Genomic DNA, 20061 nt, shown 5'->3' on the forward strand with positions numbered 1-20061 from the left:
CACCTCGCATATGGGTGGCAACGGCAAGTAGGGATCGACATGGTTGTCATGGTGGCCGGACATGGAGGACCTCCCCCACCACCTGCGCTAGCTGGTCCGATAGCAAGGCGCGTGAAGGGGGTGTGCGAGCAACGATGGATGGCAATGAGGGTAGTGGGATCATGTGGTTGCTACCGCATTGACGATCGCGGTACGTTGCCGGGAACAGAGGTGGCAATAATGGCTAGGATCCTGATGGATATAGCGTATACGTGGATGTCCGATACAAGGGGTCGGCGGCGGCGGTAGGTGGGCATGGACCGGGTGCTTACCTACAGAACTACGACGGTGATGGTGGATGGGGTTTCTCAGCGCTCGATGGTGGTTTTGTTGAGGGAGCTAATGGGGCGCTGCATGGTCCGGCAAGATTACATAGAGGTGGTTACCGTGGGGGTGGCCTTGGTATGAGAGGCGGTTACCGTGACCCTCGTCCACACAAGATGAATATGAATGTACATGCTGGGACTAATGTGCATTGGCCATATGTTTTGTCAGTTGTGGTGGTTACTCCCGTTGCTGTTGTGCCCCCAATGTTGAGTACTCTCCCTGATGTAGCGATGGCGGTCGTGTTGGCTTTGGCTACAGTTTCGATGGAGGATGTTATACTTCGGTGACTGTGGTAGACAACAACGCGAAATGATTTTCGTATAAAGTTCATGTTAGAGAGGGGCAAATGAAAAGGAGAAATATTATTGCTTTCATTGTGGGATGTTAGCATTTTGCAGTGGATTGTACTGTTGTCTTATGTAATTGTCGCTTGAAGACGAGTCATGGTACTGATGGTTGTCCTCTCCTATCAATGCCAAAACATGTGGTCAAGGCTTACAGAGTGTGTAATTCTAAACTAATGTTCTTCGAGACCGAGTATTCTAATTCCAGCAGAGCCCATCTTTTTTGGACTCTAGTGCAAGGATAGGGCTAGTGAGGGTCACATGTGGTTCTTTTTTGGACTCTAGTGTGGATAGAGTACAATTTGTTTAACGTGGATTTTCCGAGGAAGGAGGATCTAGTTCGCTTCATTGTGTTTGGCATTTGTGGATTACCAAACAGTCCTTGTTTTCTAAAGTTTTTCTAGTGGTCCAACAGGGAGGTTGAGGGACTACCACTACATGAGATTTGGGTTAGGTTCTATAGGGTTTCCTCTAAATCCCTCAATGATTTATTGGAGGTTTGGAGCAACAGATTGTTGATTGGTAAAACTGAGTAGGTAGATATGTCGTTCTCTCGGCGAATGGGGTTGCCAGATTATTTTTTGGAGTGATTGCCATTGATGTGTCGTCGGAGTATGTGCCATGGTACTACAAGAGTCTTGGGTATTATTTGAGGTTAGAGATGGAGAGCTTTCCTTTCCTGACTGACCAGAGACTTTACAATCATGATAGGAATGTTCGGGATACAAAGGATAATGGCAGCGGGAAAGATAATTCGATGGACCATGGTAAAGGTTGTGATCCTCTGATACGATTGGTTGGGTCAGTCAGGTGGTGATCTCTCCAATGGTTGTTGGTTCTACACCTTCTTTGACTCCTACAATAGGGGTGTGCTTTGGATCTTTTGTGGCGGCATTGACACTGAGACGTCTTTGGAGTATTCATTTGGAGATGGAGGACCCGACTAATTAAAAGGCTACACCACCGTCTCTGCCCATTTCAACAGTTGCTTTGGTGGCATGGTCGGGTAGCTCCGGATCAAGGCATGGGCTCTCCACCCATGTAGGAGAGTGAAGTTAATGAGTTAGAATTTTAGGCTACACCACCGTCTCTGCCCATTTCAACAGTTGCGAAGATATTTTATCTATGAGTGTTCATCAGTTCAAAGAACCTGTGGATCATTGTCAAACTCATGGGGCACAAGTCATAACGACGGTCTTACAAACTTTTGCCTTCACAACCACTACATGTCTGCGTGTGGGCGCGAAGGTATATGATCTTTCCAATGCGACGTAGTAAAAGCATTAAGTTCAATAAGAAACTCCATGATGAAAAAATAAATGTTTTTTTGGAATAGCATAGGTCTTCTGGACTTGGCTAAATGTCGTAGTTAGAGGATACTTATAGATAACATGAGTAGAATTTTAGCGCTATGCTTGAGACCGGTAGATCTAAGTTCACTTTCCAGTTATTGAGTACTATTTTAGGAGGCACGGATTATATTTGGTATTCCCTCCCTCCTCGAGGAAGATCTGGCGGTATCTTACATGAGGTCAATACGGGAACTCCTGATGTTGAGATGCTGGTGGTGGGTGATTATGCAATCAAGTTCCATATGTGTTAGAATATTGACGGCTTTCAATTGGCTCCGGTTGCGCTATATGGAGCAGCACAAACTAAGTATAAACCCAATTTTTTTGCAGATTTATTGTGTATCTTTGGAAATGAGAGATTACCAATCTTGGTAGGAGGAGATTTCAATGTCATTCGTAGGGAGGAAGAGAAAAACAATGATAATTTTGATGGTCGATGGCTTCATGTTCAGTGCTATAATCAAATGTCTCTACTCTGGGAGATAGCCATCATGGATCAACAATATACGTGGACCAAAGTCTTGATAATCCAACTAAAGAGAAGTTAGATCGAGTTCTAACTAGTGTGGAATGGGTACAAAAATTTCCACTTCTAACAGTTGGAGCATTGCAAATAGGATTTTTGGATCATACACTACTTCTTGTTTACTCCGCTGAGGCAGCTCATGTGGGAAACAAGAAGGCCTTCCTTTTCGAATTATCCTGGTTTGAAAGATAGGATTTCCTGTAGTTACCAGGCAATGGGGTAAAGAACCTAGAGAGACTAATGTAGAAAAATGGAAGTTTAAGATTAGTCATCGTATGCAATTTTGTGGAGTTGGGCTAAGAACGTGAGTTGCGTTGATAAAGAGAAAAAAAGATAGACTTCTCAACCTCATTGGTGAGCTGGATATTAAAGCTAAGACGAATCATCTCGATATGGCTGGCAGTTCGTCCAAGCGAGAGGCGGGAGGGAGTCTCGCTAGGTCTCTTAGGGAGGAAGATATTAAATGGGCACAAAGGGCAAAAGATAAAGCTGTCACAGAATGTTACAATAATGCTCGGTTTTTCCACCTTATTGCGAGTGGAAAGCATATGAAAAAAGGGATATTCCAAATTAAACCGAATGAAGGTACAATTGTAGATCACGAGAACCTTAAATACAACATATTCAATTATTATAAGAAAACATTTGTTGCCCTGATGCATTTTTATTCTTTGGATGAGAACTTGGTAGGACACATTACACTAGTAAGTTCGGAAGTAGAGGTGCTCAATGCCCCTTTAACTGAAAAGGAGGTACACGCGGCCATTTTGCAGATGAAGAATACTAAGGCACCGGATACGGATGGATTCCCGGAGGAATTCTATCGACGGTGCTAGGGTAGTATTAAGTGTGACTTTATGCCTATGTTTAATGAGTTATTTAAAGGTGATCTCCAGTTGTTCAAGCTTCACTTCGGGACGATTACTCTGCCGCCTAAGAAAGAAGAGGCTTTTAGAATTGTGCAATTCAGACCCATTTTCCTTCTTAGCGTTAGCTTCAAGATTTTTACCGGAGTGGGTGTGAATTGCCTAACAAAGGTTGCGCATACTATGGTCCAGCCGACTCAGATTGCTTTCATGCGTGGACGCCACATACTAGAGGGTGTTGTGGTTGTACATGAAACTTTACATAAGATTCGCTCGAAGAAACTCGCGGGGTTATATTCAAAGTGGATTTTGTGAAGGCTTATGACAAGGTAAAGCTTTGCATATGAAGGATTTCAATCATGCCTGATGGAAGCATGTTATGACCTTTTTACAAGGAGGTACCCCCGTATTTTGAGAAGGCTTATGATAAGGTCAATAATGACATGGGTCACTTCCTTCAGACCCAGAAGGGATTGAATCAGGGGACTCTGTTATCCCTTGTTCTATTTAGTATTGCCACGGATATTCTGGTTGTACTCATTGGTAGATCCAATGAGAATGGCTAGGATGGTTGATCCCACATCTCCTGGATGGGGGAGCTTCGATCCTACAATATGGTGACGGTACCATTATTTTTATAAAACATGATATACGCAAGGCAATAAATATGAAGCTGAACTTGTGTCTGTTTTAGCAATTATCGGGTCTCAAAATCAACTTCCACAAAAGTGAGCTTTTTGGTTTTGGACGCGCCAAAGAGGAAGAGAATAACTAAAAACAGTTGTTCGGCTGTGAGTTTGAGTCACTCTCATTCAGTTCTTTGGGAAAACCGATTCATCACCGTAAATTAGCGAACAAAGAGTGGAACTATATTGAGGATAGGTTTGAATAGAAGCTAGCTATTGGAAAGGCAACCTGTTTCGTATAGAGGTAAGATGGTGCTCGTGAACTTGGTGCTTACGAGTCTAGCTTTGTTCATGCTTTCAGTCTTCGAAGTACCTGCAGGGGTCCGGATAAGATTGGATTTCTATAGATCACGTTTTTTTTTGGGTTGGGTGATGAGTATAAGACAAAGTATAGACTAGTAAGGTGGGATATTTTGTGTCGGCCAAAAGACCAAGGATGTTTGGGCATAGGAAATTGAGAAGTTAAAAATAAATGTCTGCTCAGTAAATAATGGCTATATGGTTTATCATCTAAGAAGGATGGAGTGTGGATACAGATATTGCTTACCAAGTACCTACATTCCAAGACCTTGTGTCAAGTGTCGGCTTAAGCAGTAGGCTATGTCCTCACTATTGTTCCTCACGGCATGTGAAATTTGGACCGATGGGCAATGCTAATGTCTTCCATTGTATCTCTTCCATGCCTACTATGGTTTTCACTAAAATCAAGCAAGAGGCTTCCCTTTGAGTTTTGCCTTCGTGAAACTCTTGGGATCCTTCATGCCGCGAGAATAGTCACATTTGTATGGAATGCGTGTCTTTGTCTTTTTTGTAGACCACCTTATGGATATTATACTGTTTGTATCTTCGGTAAAATAACAAGGTTCAAATATAAGTTTTGAAGTCACGTGTCTCTTTTTAAAATGGATATTATTATTATTATTTTGTAAACTATTTTTTTTATTATTACTGCTAACAGCGGGGTGTTTGTAATCGTGTGCTTGCATATATATATATATATATATATATATACTTTTTTAATTCTTCCGGATAATACGCACTGCCGCACGACCCGGCGTGGACTGCAAAAGAAGCTAAAGTCAGTCAAATCTGGCAAGTTGCCCCCAGGTTCTTGGTGCAAGCACCTACACGAACACGACCGACCGAAACCAACCCAGTGGTCAAGGAGAACGATGGGTGTGCATGGGGGGCCGAACCATGGACTTCTCCACGACTTCTGCCGCTAGAGTCCGCCGAGTGCGGTGGCAGGTCACACCAGTACAGTATTCATATCGTCTTGGCCTGTCCAGCTTCTTCTGACCCGTCAACACATGCCCATGGACCTGCACACGGCAAGCCGAGGAAAATATCCCTTGATTTGGTACCCCGCTCCTGGTCCTAGTGGTGCGTTGGATCTGCGTATAGGGCATCTCCAGCCGTTCGGCCCCCCAGGGCGCCTAAATAGAGCGGCCTGGGGATGTGCCGGCGCTAGTTCGCCTCCTGGGGACGACCTAGCTCCCAATCACGTCCCCAAGCGTCGGTCCCAGGATGCGGGAAATTTGAACTAGGTCGTTTCCGCTCACAAAAGACGCCGCAAATCCGGCGATCGGACGTAGTCTGGCGTTACAAAAAACAGAGCACCGCACGCCACAAGTTCATGTGCGCAACGAATCACTCGGCGGGGTCGGCTCCAGGCGTTGGCGGAGTCGGCGTGCGCGGGCTCGGCGGTGTCGGAGCTGCTTCGGTGCTGGGCTGTGTCGGCGCGGCTTCGGTACTGCTGGGCGGCGATGTAGAGGCATCGTTCGGGCTTGGCGTCCGTGTGGCCGTGGGCGCGGGAGCTGGCGTTGTCGGCGTCGTCGGCGGGTTCAGGATGAGGCCGCGTTCCGCCATGTACCATGTCCTGAGCTGCTCGTCGTTGCTCTGGAGCATGTCCGCCCCGCCCATCAGAAAAGCCATGTCGGTGTTCCTCTTCTTCACGGCGACGTTGGTCCGGAGCAGGTCGACGTTGGTCCGGAGCAGGTCGAGCTTGATGGCGTTGTTCGTCATCAGCGACGACCACCGCGCCTCGGTCTTCTCTTCACGTAGGACGGCGCGGGCCTGGGCGTCGGCGAGGCAATGCTCGATGGACTCCTGCACTCGCGCGGTTGCCGCGTTGGCGTTTTTCCCCTTCTTTGCCAATTTGTGGCCGTCCGGACGCCCCTCTGACGCGCCCGGAGTCATCGCGTCCGGCTTGTATATCTTCTTGGCCTTGTCGAGGGTACGTCGGACTTCCGCCCACTTCTCGCACTTGTCAATGCGCTTGTAGACGTGGAGGAACTTGAAGTCGGCGTCGAGGTTGTCGCGCCGATACATGGTGAACATGCGCAGCAACTGCGGAGGAACAAACAGTTGGCGGGCGGCGGGCGTAGACGACGAATAGATTCGGGCGAACAGCGTGCGTACCTGATCCTCAACGCTGGCGCCGCTCTCCGGGCGAGCCGCGACCTCCTCGACGATTCCATGCCATTTGTTGCACGCCCCCTGCATACGCCCCCAATGGTTCGCCATCGCCTTGGAGCCGCGCTGCATGTAGACGCCTTTGAAGTAGGGGTCGACGAGCTTCCGCTCGTCGAACTCGGTCTTGATGCGGTCCCAGTACGTCTCGAAGCTCTGGTTCGTGCCGGTGGTCGGGTCGAGGCAGACGACTTTCCATACTTCGGCGAGGCATTCCTCCTCCTTGGACGTCCATTTGATGCGCGGTTCACCTGGCCTAGCCGCCCGCTTCTTCTTTTGGCGCCCTTTCATCGGATCAGGAGCCGGCTCCTCCTCCTCATCCTCCTCCTCGTCCTCCTCCTCCTCCTCGGGTTCCTGCGCTTCGTGCGCGTCCTCGCCGTAGACGTAGCCGAGTTCGGCCTCCATGTCGCCGCTGAGATCCACTACCTCGTCCTGGGTGGCGAACCCGGGAGACGCGGCGGCCGCGGTCGATCCTGTCGCGATGATGTCGTCCATGTCGGCTCCTGTGTCGTCGGTGTCGCCGAGGTGCGAGAAGGGCAGCGGTCCACGGCGGAGATGGGGCGTCGGTGTGGACGCGTAGGCGGGCGGCGAGTAGTTGTATGGAGGGTACTGCACAACGACGAAGACGGGCGAGGGTGTGCGCGTCGCGGGGTGGCCATGGGGGAAGGTCACGTTTGGGTTGAACACACCGTGCGCGTCGCCGTCGGCGTAGCCGGGCGACGACGATCCCCATGGAGATCCGACGCCTTGCTGTCCCCAGGGCGCGTACTGGGCGTGGCTGACGACGGGTGGATTCATCATCCCCGCGTGGTCGACCGATGAGGAGGACGCCGCCGCGCGCGCCGCGTTGTCGCGGGCCTTCTTGGCGATGGCCCTATTCCGCCGGTCGGCGGTGTCTGCGTCACGTCGCTGAACTTCCACCCTCCACTCGGCGTTCGACATGTCCGGCGGCTTCAATGGCGACGCCCTCGGCTTCCTCTGCTTCGGCTGGGCCACGGTGCCAGTCGTGGTTGCCGCCGCGCGCGGCATGGCGTACTTCTTCGGCGGCATGGCGGCGACTGGAAGGCGAGCGGAAGGAGGTTTGGCGGGAGAAAGGGAGGGAATGGCGAGAGGAAGGCGAGCGAGCGGGAGGGATGCGAGGGAAAAGCGTCAAGAAACGGCGGGAAAAGGCCCTCGGGTCGCCGCCAGAGCGGACCCACACGCCTTTTTCGCTTGTGCCGGCTCCCCAGACGCCCCCCCAGGATGCCGAGTTCGACCTGGGTCCGCCGGCACCAGTTTTGGCCCGAGCCGGCGAAAAACGGATTTCTGGGGACGCGACTGGGCCGTTTTTGGACGCCAGCGCGGCAAAAACGCCTGAAAAGAACCTGTTGGAGGCGCGGCTGGAGATGCCCTAAGTACGCCACATGCATTGGCTCCAAGCACAGCGAAATCACAAGCGTCCTTGCAGCAACAATGGCTCTCCTCAAAAACTTGGCCGCGTTCGTGTGCGTGATGCTGGCCTCGCTCGCGTTCGCCGCGCAGGCCGTCCTGGCCGCCAGAGGCCTCGCCCCGGCCACCGGTAAGTACAGTCAGCTCTCAGTCCCAATATCTACTTGCTTCTCAGAATTTTTCCTGGTTTTTCCAGTGTAAGAATTGTGACTCGGTCTGACGAGGTATCCTGCGTGCGTGCGTGGGCTCGAACGCCATTGCAGGTGCTTTAAGCAGCATGAATACGTACACGGGTGAAACGCCTGACCCCCCTTGTAAGAAAGGTGATGATTACTGTTCAAGCGGGAAACCTGCACATTAGCCTCCGAGAAGATAGGCCGCCGGGGAACCACATTTGGAGGTTGGAGCATGAAGATCCATACAAGTACCGTCCAAACATGAATAAATTAGCTACTGAACACTAGTATTTGTTGTTGATATAAACATAGTGAGGTGAGACTATCTATCGTTGTGTTTTCATTTCGAATGAAGGCCAGAGAGCGCCACGTGATTATCTATAATACCAGGAGAAAAAAAGCCGTGCCGTGTTTACGGGGCACAATTCTCTTTCTCTGTGTGTTGGTGTTGTATCTCGCAAGAAGTAATATGTGTTTTAAGTGTCTCCGTACGTGAGTCTGATCTGCTTTGCTTGATGTTTCTCTCCGTGCACACTATTTTAGTCTTCCAATTTTAATTGAAAGATGTTTCGGCGCGTGAGGTCCGTGCCAATTTTCAGCTCATTCTCATGTCTGAGTAGCTCTCAGCAAAAAAATAGGCCAGCCTTGTAATTTGTCAATTTTCAGCAAAACAATGTGTCAGCCTTGTAATGTGCCAATTTTCAGCTCGTTCCGTGACATCTGAGGCCTTATTTGGTTCATAGGGTAGGAAAGTCGTCGGAATAGGAAAGTCATAGAAAATGAGATGACATGTATCCAAAATCCTACGAGTAGGAATAGAAAAAGAGATGCCCTTTGATTCACATCATAGGATTTTTTTTATTAAGTCTAGGCTAATGTTTATTTTTCCATGAAATGTGGAGGATAGAAAGAATTCCTTCATAAGAATAGGATTCAATTCCTACAAGCGAAAGGGCTCTAAAGAAATTTTTACTATAGAAATCCTATCCTATGAAATTTCTATCAGATTCTTCTAAATCAAAGGAGGCCTGAGTAGCTTTCATACGTGTGCTAGCTAGTATCTGGGCAGCCATCTAATGCACGCGTACGTGCCCAGCAACATGCATGAGCCATGCAATGCCATTGCACCTCCACGGGCTAACTATATTTTTTTCGCGGGCACCACGGGCTAACTAATTAACCGGTCATTAGCACATTCAAATATCATTTGGTCAAGATTTTTGTGATGTACGTACATGTATGACCCGTATTGAATATCTTTGGGCACTCCCTGCTCCACACATACATATGCTGCAAATAATCATCGAACAAATGCCACCGGTCGATTAGTTCGGCGGCGGCTGCGAATCAGCCCCGCCTGGATCAATGAGTTGCTTGAGCTGGAACTGCCGGGGGCTTGGGAACCACGGGGCAGTTCGCGAGCTTCGCAATATTGTGAAGCAAGAAGGGCCCGACCTCCTGTTTGTTATGGAGACGAAGATTTCAGTGACACGAGTTGAAAGCCTATAGAACTTGCTTGGTTTCTCGGACTGCTTCGCGGTAAGCAGTAGGGGACTGAGCGGTGGCATTGGTATGTTCTGCACCTCAAGTCTGGACGTGGAACTGAAAAACTATAGTGCCGACCATTTGATATAATGGTGCGGAAAAAGTACGATGCCACTAAGCAGTGGCGGGTGACTGGTTTCTACGGAGCTCCGAAAGTGGAGGACCGATGCCACAGCTGGAGATTTCTGAGAACGCTTTTTGCAATCCAACATGAAGCTTGGATTGTTGGGTTTCGTAGTAATTTCAAAAAATTTCCTACGCTCACGCAAGATCATGGTGATGCATAGCAACGAGAGGGGAGAGTATGATCTACGTACCCTTGTAGATCGACAACGGAAGCATTTGGTTGATGTAGTCGTACGTCTTCACGGCCCGACCGATCAAGCACCGAAACTACGGCACCTCCGAGTTCTAGCACACGTTCAGCTCGATGACGATCCCCGGACTCCGATCCAGCAAAGTGTCGGGGAAGAGTTCCGTCAGCACGACGGCGTGGTGACGATCTTGATGTACTACTGCAGCAGGGCTTCGCCTAAGCACCGTTACCATATTATCAAGGACTATGGTGGAAGGGGGCACCGCACACGGTCATAGGAACATGTATAAGTCATGAAGAAAGCAATAGCAACATACTAAACGATCGGGTGCTAAGCTAATGGAATGGGTCATGTCAATCAGATCATTCAACTAATGATGTGATCCCGTTAATCAAATGACAACTCTTTGTCCATGGTTAGGAAACATAACCATCTTTGATTAACGAGCTAGTCAAGTAGAGGCATACTAGTGACACTCTGTTTGTCTATGTATTCACACATGTATTATGTTTCTGGTTAATACAATTCTAGCATGAATAATAAACATTTATCATGAAATAAGGAAATAAATAATAACTTTATTATTGCCTCTAGGGCATATTTCCTTCAGTCTCCCACTTGCACTAGTGTCAATAATCTAGTTCACATCGCCATGTGATTTAACAGCAATAGTTCACATCACCATGTGATTAACACCCATAGTTCACATCGTCATGTGACCAACACTCAAAGGGTTTACTAGAGTCAGTAATCTAGTTCACATATCTATGTGATTAACACCCAAAGAGTACTAAGGTGTGATCATGTTTTGTTTGTGAGATAATTTTAGTCAACGGGTCTGTCACATTCAGTTCCGTAAGTATTTTGCAAGTTCTATGTCTACAATGCTCTACACGGAGCTACTCTAGCTAATTGCTCCCACTTTCAATATGTATCTAGATTGAGACTTAGAGTCATCTAGATTAGTGTCAAAACTTGCATCGACGTAACCTTTTACGACGAACCTTTTGTCACCTCCATAATCGAGAAACATATCCTTATTCCACTAAGGATAATTTTGACCGCTGTCCAGTGATCTACTCCTGGATCACTATTGTATTCCCTTGCCAAAATCAGTGTAGGGTATACAATAGATCTGGTACACAGCATGGCATACTTTATAGAACCTATGGCCAAGGCATAGGGAATGAGTTTCACTCTCTTTCTATCTTCTGCCGTGGTCGGGTTTTGAGTCTTACTCAACTTCACACCTTGTAACACAAGCAAGAACTCTTTATTTGACTGTTCCATTTTGAACTACTTCAAAATCTTGTCAAGGTATGTACTCATTAAAAAAAACTTATCAAGCGTCTTGATCTATCTCTATAGATCTTGATGCTCAATATGTAAGCAGCTTCACCGAGGTTTTCTTGAAAAATCCTTTCAAACACTCCTTTATGCTTTGCAGAATAATTCTACATTATTTCCGCAACAATATGTCATACACATATACTTATCAGAAATGCTGTAGTGCTCCCACTCACTTTCTTGTAAATACAGGCTTCACCGCAAGTCTGTATAAAACTATATGCTTTGATCAACTTATCAAAGCGTATATTCCAACTCCGAGATGCTTGCACCAGTCCATAAATGGATCGCTGCAGCTTGCACACTTTGTTAGCTCCCTTTGGATCGACAAAGCCTTCCGGTTGCATCATATACAACTCTTCTTCCAGAAATTCACTCAGGAATGCAGTTTTGACATCCATCTGCCAAATTTCATAATCATAAAATGCAGCAATTGCTAACATGATTCGGACAGACTTAAGCATCACTACGAGTGAGAAAATCTTATCGTAGTCAACACCTTGAACTTGTCGAAAACCTTTTTGCGACAATTCTAGCTTTGTAGATAGTAACACTACTATCAGCGTCCGTCTTCCTCTTGAAAATCCATTTATTTTCTATGGCTTGCCGATCATCAGGCAAGTCAACCAAAGTCTACACTTTGTTCTCATACATGGATCCCATCTCAGATTTCATGGTCTCAAGCCATTTTGCGGAATCTGGGCTCATCATTGCTTCCTCATAGTTCGCAAGTTCGTCATGGTCTAGTAACATGACTTCCAGAACAGGATTACCGTACCACTCTGGTGCGGATCTCACTCTGGTTTACCTACAAGATTCGGTAGTAACTTGATCTGAAGTTACATGATCATCATCATTAGCTTCCTCACTAATTGGTGTAGTAGTCACAAGAACAGATTTCTGTGATGAACTACTTTTAAATAAGGGAGATGATACAATTACCTTATCAAGTTTTCTACTTTCCTCCCACTCACTTCTTTCGAGAGAAACTCCTTCTCTAGAAAAACTCCGAATTTAGCAACAAAAGTCTTGCCTTCGGATTTGTGATAGAAGGTGTACCCAAAAGTCTCCTTTGGGTATCCTATGAAGACATATTTCTCTGATTTGGGTTTGAGCTTATTAGGATGAAACCTTTTCATATAAGTATCACAACCCCAAACTTTAAGAAACGACAGCTTAGGTTTCTTGCCAAACCATAGTTCACACGGTATCGTCTCAACGGATTTAGATGGTGCCCTATTTAACGTGAATGCAGCTGTCTCTAATGCATAACCCCAAAACGATAGTGGTACATCGGTAAGAGACATCATAGATTGCACTATATCCAATAAAGTATGGTTATGACGTTCGGACACACCATTATGCTGTGGTGTTCCATGTGGCATGAGTTTGTGAAACTATTCCACATTGTTTTAATTGAAGACCAAACTCGTAACTCAAATATTTGTCTCCGCGATCAGATCGTAGAAACTTTATTTTCTTGTCACGATGATTTTCCACTTCACTCTGAAATTCTTTGAACTTTTCAAATGTTTCAGACTTATGTTTCATCAAGTAGATATACCCATATCTGCTCAAATCATCTGTGAAGTTCAGAAAATAACGATACTTGCCGTGAGCCTTAACACTCATCGGACCGCATACATCAGTATGTATTATTTCCAATAAGTCAGTTGCTCGCTCCGGAGAATGGAGTCTTAGTCATCTTGCCCATGAGGCATGGTTCGCAAGCATCAAGTGATTCATAATCAAGTGATTCCAAAATCCCATCAGCATGGAGTTTCTTCATGCGCTTTACACCAATATGACCTAAACGGCAGTGCCACAAATAAGTTGCACTATCATTATTAACTTTGCATCTTTTGGTTTCAATATTATGATTATGTGTATCACTACGATCGAGATCCAACGAACTATTTTCATTGGGTGTGTAACCATATAAGGTTTTATTCATGTAAACAGAACAACAATTTATTCTCTTACTTAAATGAATAACCGTATTACAATAAACATGATCAAATCATATTCATGCTCAACGCAAACACCAAATTACACTTATTCAGGTTCAACACTAATCCCGAAAGTATAGGGAGTGTGCGATGATGATCATATCAATCTTGGAACCACTTCCAACACACATCGTCACTTCACCCTCAACTAGTCTTTATTCTGCAACTCCCGTTTTGAGTTACTAATCTTAGCAACTGAACTAGTATCAAATACTGAGGGGTTGCTATAAACACTAGTAAAGTACACATCAATAACATGTATATCAAATATACTTATGTTCACTTTGCCATCCTTCTTATCTGCCAATCACTTGGGGTAGTTCCGCTTCCAGTGACCAGTCCCTTTGAAGTAGAAGCACTTAGTCTCAGGCTTAGGATCAGACTTGGGCTTCTTCACTTGAGCAGCAACTTGCTTGCTGTTCTTTTTGAAGTTCCCCTTCTTTCCTCTGCCCTTTTCTTGAAACTAGTGGTCTTGTCTACCATCAACACTTGATGTTTTTCTCGATTTCTACCTTCATCAATTTCCGCATTACGAAGAGCTTGGGAATCGTTTCCGTTATCCCTTGCATATCATAGTTCATCACAAAGTTCTACTAACTTGGTGATAGTGACTAGAGAATTCTGTCAATCACTATCTTATCTGGAAGATTAACTCCCACTTGATTCAAGTGATTGTAGTACTCAGACAATCTGGGCACATGCTCAGTAGTTGAGCGATTCTCCTCCATTTTTTAGCTATAGAACTTGTTGGAGACGTCATATCTCTCAACTCGGGTATTTGCTTGAAATATTAACTTCAACTCCTGGAACATCTCATATGTTCCATGACGTTCAAAACGTCTTTGAAGTCCCGATTCTAAGCCATTAAGCATGGTGCACTAAACTATCAAGTAGCCATCATATTGAGCTAGCCAAACGTTCAGAACGTCTGCATCTGCTCCTGCAATAGGTCTGTCACCTAGCAGTGCATCAAGGACATAATTCTTCTGTGCAGCAATGAGGATAAACCTCATATCACGGATCCAATCTGCATCATTGCTACTAACATCTTTCAACATAATTTTCTCTAGGAACATATCAAAATAAACACAGGGAAGCAACAATGCGAGCTATTGATCTACAATATAATTTGCAAAATACTACCAGGACTAAGTTCATGATAAATTTAAGTTCAATTAATCATATTACTTAAGAACTCCCACTTAGATAGACATCCCTCTAATCCTCTAAGTGATCACGTGATCTAAATCAACTAAACCATGTCCGATCATCACGTGAGATGGAGCAGTTTCATTGGTGAACATCACTATGTTGATCATATCTACTATATGATTCATGCTCGACCTTTCGGTCTCCGTGTTCCGAGGCCATATCTGTATATGCTTGGCTCGTCAAGTATAACCTGAGTATTCCGCGTGTGCAACTATTTTGCACCCGTTGTATTTGAACATAGATCCTATCACACCCGATCATCACGTGGTGTCTCAGCACGAAGAACTTTCGCAACGGTGCATACTCAGGGAGAACACTTCTTGATAATTAGTGAGAGATCATCTTAAAATGCTACCGTCAAACTAAGCAAAATAAGATGTATAAAAGATAAACATCATATGCAATCAAAATATGTGACATGATATGGCCATCATCATCTTGCGCATTTGATTTCCATCTCCAAAGTACTGTTATGATCTCTATCGTCACCGGCATGACACCATGATCTCCATCTTCTTGATCTATATCAATGTGTCGTCACGTGGTCGTCTCGCCAACAATTGCTCTTGCAACTATTGCTATTGTATAGTGATAAAGTAAAGCAGTTATTGGGCGCTTGCATCTTATGCAATAGAGAGACAACCAAAAGGATTTTGCCAGTTGCCGATAACTTCAACAAAACATGATTATCTCATACAACAACTTATATCTCATCACGTCTTGACCATATCACATCACAACATGCCCTGCAAAAACAAGTTAGACGTCCTCTACTTTGTTGTTGCAAGTTTTACGTGGCTGCTACGGGCTTAGAAAGAACCGTTCTTACCTATGCATCAAAAACCACAACGATAGTTTGTCAAGTTGGTGCTGTTTTAACCTTCGCAAGGACCGGGCGTAGCCACACTCGGTTCAACTAAAGTTGGAGAAACTGACACCCGCCAGCCACCTGTGTGCAAAACACATCGGTAGAACCAGTCTTGCGTAAGCGTACGCGTAATGTCGGTCCGGGCCGCTTCATCCAACAATACCGCCGAACCAAAGTGTGACATGCTGGTAAGCAGTATGACTTATATCGCCCATAACTCACTTGTGTTCTACTCGTGCATATTACATCAACGCATAAAACCTAGGCTCTGATACCACTGTTGGGTTTCATAGTAATTTCAAAAAAAATTCTACGCTCACGCAAGATCATGGTGATGCATAGCAACGAGAGGGGAGAGTATGATCTACGTACCCTTGTAGATCGACAACGGAAGCGTTTGGTTGATGTAGTCGTACGTCTTCACGGCCCGACCGATCAAGCACCGAAACTACGGCACCTCCGAGTTCTAGCACACGTTCAGCTCGATGACGATCCCCGGACTCCGATCCAGCAAAGTGTCGGGGAAGAGTTCAGTCAGCACGACGGCATGGTGACGATCTTGATGTACTACTGCAGCAGGGCTTCGCCTAAGCACCGCTACCATATTATCGAGGACTATGGTGGAAGGGGGCACCGCACACGGCTAAGAATACGATCACGCGGATCAACTTGTGTTTCTCTGGGGTGTCACTGCCTCCGTATATAAAGGCTCAAGGGGGGGTGCGGCCGGCCTAGGAGAGGCACGCCAGGAGGAGTCCTACTCCCTCTGGGAGTAGGATTCCCCCCCCCCCCAATCCTAGTTGGAATAGGATTCATGGAGGGGGGAAAAGAGAGAGGGGGGCCGGCCCCCTCTCCTTGTCCTATTCGGACCAAGGGAGGGGAGGGGCGTGCGGCCCATCTTGGGATGCCCCTTCTCTTTTCCACTAAGGCCCACTTAGGCCCATATAGCTCCCGGGGGGTTCCGGTAACCTCCCGGTACTCCGGTAAAATCCCGATTTCACCCGAAACACTTCCGATATCCAAACATAGGCTTCCAATATACCAATCTTTATGTCTCGACCATTTCGAGACTCCTCGTCATGTCCGTGATCACATCCGGTACTCCGAACAACCTTCGGTACATCAAAATGTATAAACTCATAATATAACTATCATCGTAACCTTAAGCGTGCGGACCCTACGGGTTCGAGAACAATGTAGACATGACCGAGACATGTCTCCGGTCAATAACCAATAGCGGAACCTAGATGCTCATATTGGCTCCTACATATTCTACGAAGATCTTTTATCGGTCAGACCGCATAACAACATACGTTGTTCCCTTTGTCATCGGTATGTTACTTGCCCGAGATTCGATCGTCGGTATCCCATACCTAGTTCAATCTCATTAGTGGCAAGTCTCTTTACTCGTTCTGTAATACATCATCCCGCAACTAACTCATTAGTTGCAATGCTTGCAAGGCTTAAGTTATGTGCATTACCAAGAGGGCCCAGAGATACCTCTCCGACAATCGGAGTGACAAATCCTAATCTTGAAATACACCAACCCAACATGTACCTTTGGAGACACCTGTAGAGCTCCTTTATAATCACCCAGTTACGTTGTGACGTTTGGTAGCACACAAAGTGTTCCTCTGGCAAAAGGGAGTTGCATAATCTCATAGTCATAGGAACATATATAAGTCATGAAGAAAGCAATAGCAACATACTAAACGATCGGGTGCTAAGCTAATGGAATGGGTCATGTCAATCAGATCATTCAACTAATGATGTGATCCCGTTAATCAAATGACAACTCTCTGTCCATGGTTAGGAAACATAACCATCTTTGATTAACGAGCTAGTCAAGTAGAGGCATACTAGTGACACTCTGTTTGTCTATGTATTCACACATGTATTATGTTTCTGGTTAATACAATTCTAGCATGAATAATAAACATTTATCATGAAATAAGGAAATAAATAATAACTTTATTATTGCCTCTAGGGCATATTTCCTTCATGGATGTGCATTGGAGATTTTAACGAGACCCTTGTCGGCTTGGAACACTTTTCCAGAACCAACGACCAGAACGGCAAATGCGGGCGTTTAGGGAAACGATGGATGTGTGTGCGCTCTCTGACCTAGGATGGTCAGGAACGGAATATATGTGGGACAACATGTAGTCGGGCCGGTCAAATGTGAGAGCCCGGCTTGATAGAGCTTTTGAAAATGCTGCATTCATGCAGATGTTCTCAAACGTAAGGATTAGACACATTGTCACAACAGAATCTGATCATTGTTTTGTTCTCGCGGACTTGCGAGAGAACCTCACGTCGACTACACCTAGAGGCCATAAACCCTTCAGATATGAAGACATGTGGCAAACACATGTAGACTATGACAAGCTGGTCCTGGATTCATGGCAGAAAGGTGCAGGTCAAGCAGGTTTGCAGGGTATAGCTCAGGCCCTTAACTCGCTGCAAGGTACACTTGTTGCATGGGGGGCGAGAGAGTTTGGGTGTTTGTCACGCAAGATCAAAAAGCTACGCGAGCAGCTGACTAGACTGCGTGGTCAAGCTTCAAGAAGGGGGCCAACAGATGAGGAGAAAGCAGTTGCGAAGAAGCTGAAACTTGCACTGCATCAAGAAGAAATTTGGCTCCGACAGAGATCGAGAGTCCCGTGGTTACGGGAAGGAGATCAGAACACGGGTTATTTCCATGCTCAGGCAGCTCAGCGTAAAAGGGTGAACAAGATAGAGAAGCTCGCCCGTGCTGATGGAACAATTTGTGATACTCTGGAAGAAGATCGCGATGAGGTTCAGAGCTTCTACGAGCAGCTCTACACTTTGCAAGGCTTCAATCAGATGCAAGAGCTTTTGGATGTTATAACTCCCCGGGTGACACCTTTGATGAATACTGATCTTGAAAAACCATACATGGAAGAGGAAGTTCGTAGAGCTCTCTTTCAGATGGCCCCATCAAAGGCCCCAGGGGTGGACGGATTTACAGCGGGTTTTTATCAGCGCCACTGGAAACTGCTCAAGGATGATATTGTTCCAGCAGTGCTTGATTTCCTAAATGGGGGAGAACTGCCAACGGGCTTAAATGACACGTCTATAACTCTTATCCCGAAGGTACGTTTCCCATAGAGAATTACCCAATATCGCCCTATATCACTCTGCCCGATTTTGTATAAGATCGCTGCCAAAGCAATCGCTAACCGAGTTCGTGAGTGTTTGTATGAGATTGTGGGTGAAGAACAGAGTGTTTTCGTCCCCGGCCGGCTGATAACCGATAATATCCTCATTGCACATGAGAGCGTGCATGCAATGAGAAGAAGGAAAAAAGGGGGCAATCCAGTTTGTGCAATCAAGCTAGACATGATGAAAGCCTACGACCGTGTCGAATGGCACTATCTATTGGCCGTCATGCTGAAACTTGGTTTTGGAGTGGAGTTTGTTCGCCTTGTCATGAAGTGTGTCTCCTCTGTCAGATTTTCCATCCGTGTCAATGGTGAGCTCCTTCCGTTTTTTACCCCGTCGAGGGGTTTACGACAGGGGTGTCCCATGTCTTCGTGCCTTTTCTTGCTTTGTGCGGAAGGACTAACTTCATTATTGAACCGTTTCGGTGGACAGGAGGTGGATAAAGGTATAAGAGTAAGCTACCGCTCACCATGGATCAACCATCTCTTGTTTGCGGACGACAGTTTGATCTTTATGCAAGCAAAGGAGTAGAGTGCTCACAGACTAAATGAGGTTTTGAGAATATATGAGGAAGGTTCGGGCCAAGCGGTTAACAAGGAAAAAAGCTCTATTTATTTTAGCCCAAACACTCCGGCTCCGACTAAGTTGCTGCTAAAGCAAACACTGAATATTTCAGTGGAAGCTTTTAGCGAACGCTATTTGGGTCTACCCACCGCTATGGGTAGGATCACAAGTGGGACGTTCGATCATATTGGGGAGAGGATTCCAAACAAACTCCAAGGCGGATCAGAATGTCCGATTTCCTGTGCTGGACGGGAAGTCCGGATTAAGGTGATTGCCCAGGCCATTCCCATGTTCAGTATGAGTTGCTTTAAGCTAACCAAGAAGGTATGCAAGAGTGTTGTCTCTTAGGGCATCTCCAGCCGTTCGGCCCCCCAGGGCGCCTAAATAGAGCAGCCTGGGGGCGTGCCGGCGCTAGTTCGGCCCCTGGGGGCGACCTAGCTCCCAGTCACACCCCCAAGCGCCGGCCCCAGGATGCGAGAAATTTAAACTTGGTCGTTCCCGCACTCAAAAGATGCCACAAATCCGGCGATCGGACGTAGTCTGGCGTTACAAAAAATAGAGCGCCGCACGCTGCAAGTTCGCGTGCGCAATGATTCACTCGGTGGGGTCGGCTCCGGGCGTTGGCAGAGTCGGCGTGCGCGGGCTAGGCGGTGTCGGAGCTGCTTCGGTGCTGGGCTGTGTCGGCGCGGCTTCAGCACTGCTGGGCGGCGATGTAGAGGCGTCGTTCGGGCTTGGCGTCCGTGTGGTCGTGGGCGCGGGAGCTTGCGTCGTCGGCGTCGTCGGTGTTGCCATCTGCA

General features: G+C 46.5%; 1 long non-coding RNA gene across 1 annotated transcript; it reads left to right on the top strand.

Annotated features, from left to right (window-relative positions):
- The first annotated feature begins 7991 nt into the window (after positions 1–7991).
- Positions 7992–8703, top strand: LOC123059500 (uncharacterized). The gene is made up of 2 exons (XR_006427462.1): positions 7992–8170; positions 8304–8703. It is a non-coding gene; the product is annotated as an uncharacterized lncRNA (long non-coding RNA).
- Positions 8704–20061: the final 11358 nt, after the last annotated feature.

Source organism: Triticum aestivum, chromosome 3A (genome assembly GCF_018294505.1).
Source record: "Triticum aestivum cultivar Chinese Spring chromosome 3A, IWGSC CS RefSeq v2.1, whole genome shotgun sequence".
In the NCBI taxonomy this organism is placed as follows: domain Eukaryota; kingdom Viridiplantae; phylum Streptophyta; class Magnoliopsida; order Poales; family Poaceae; genus Triticum; species Triticum aestivum.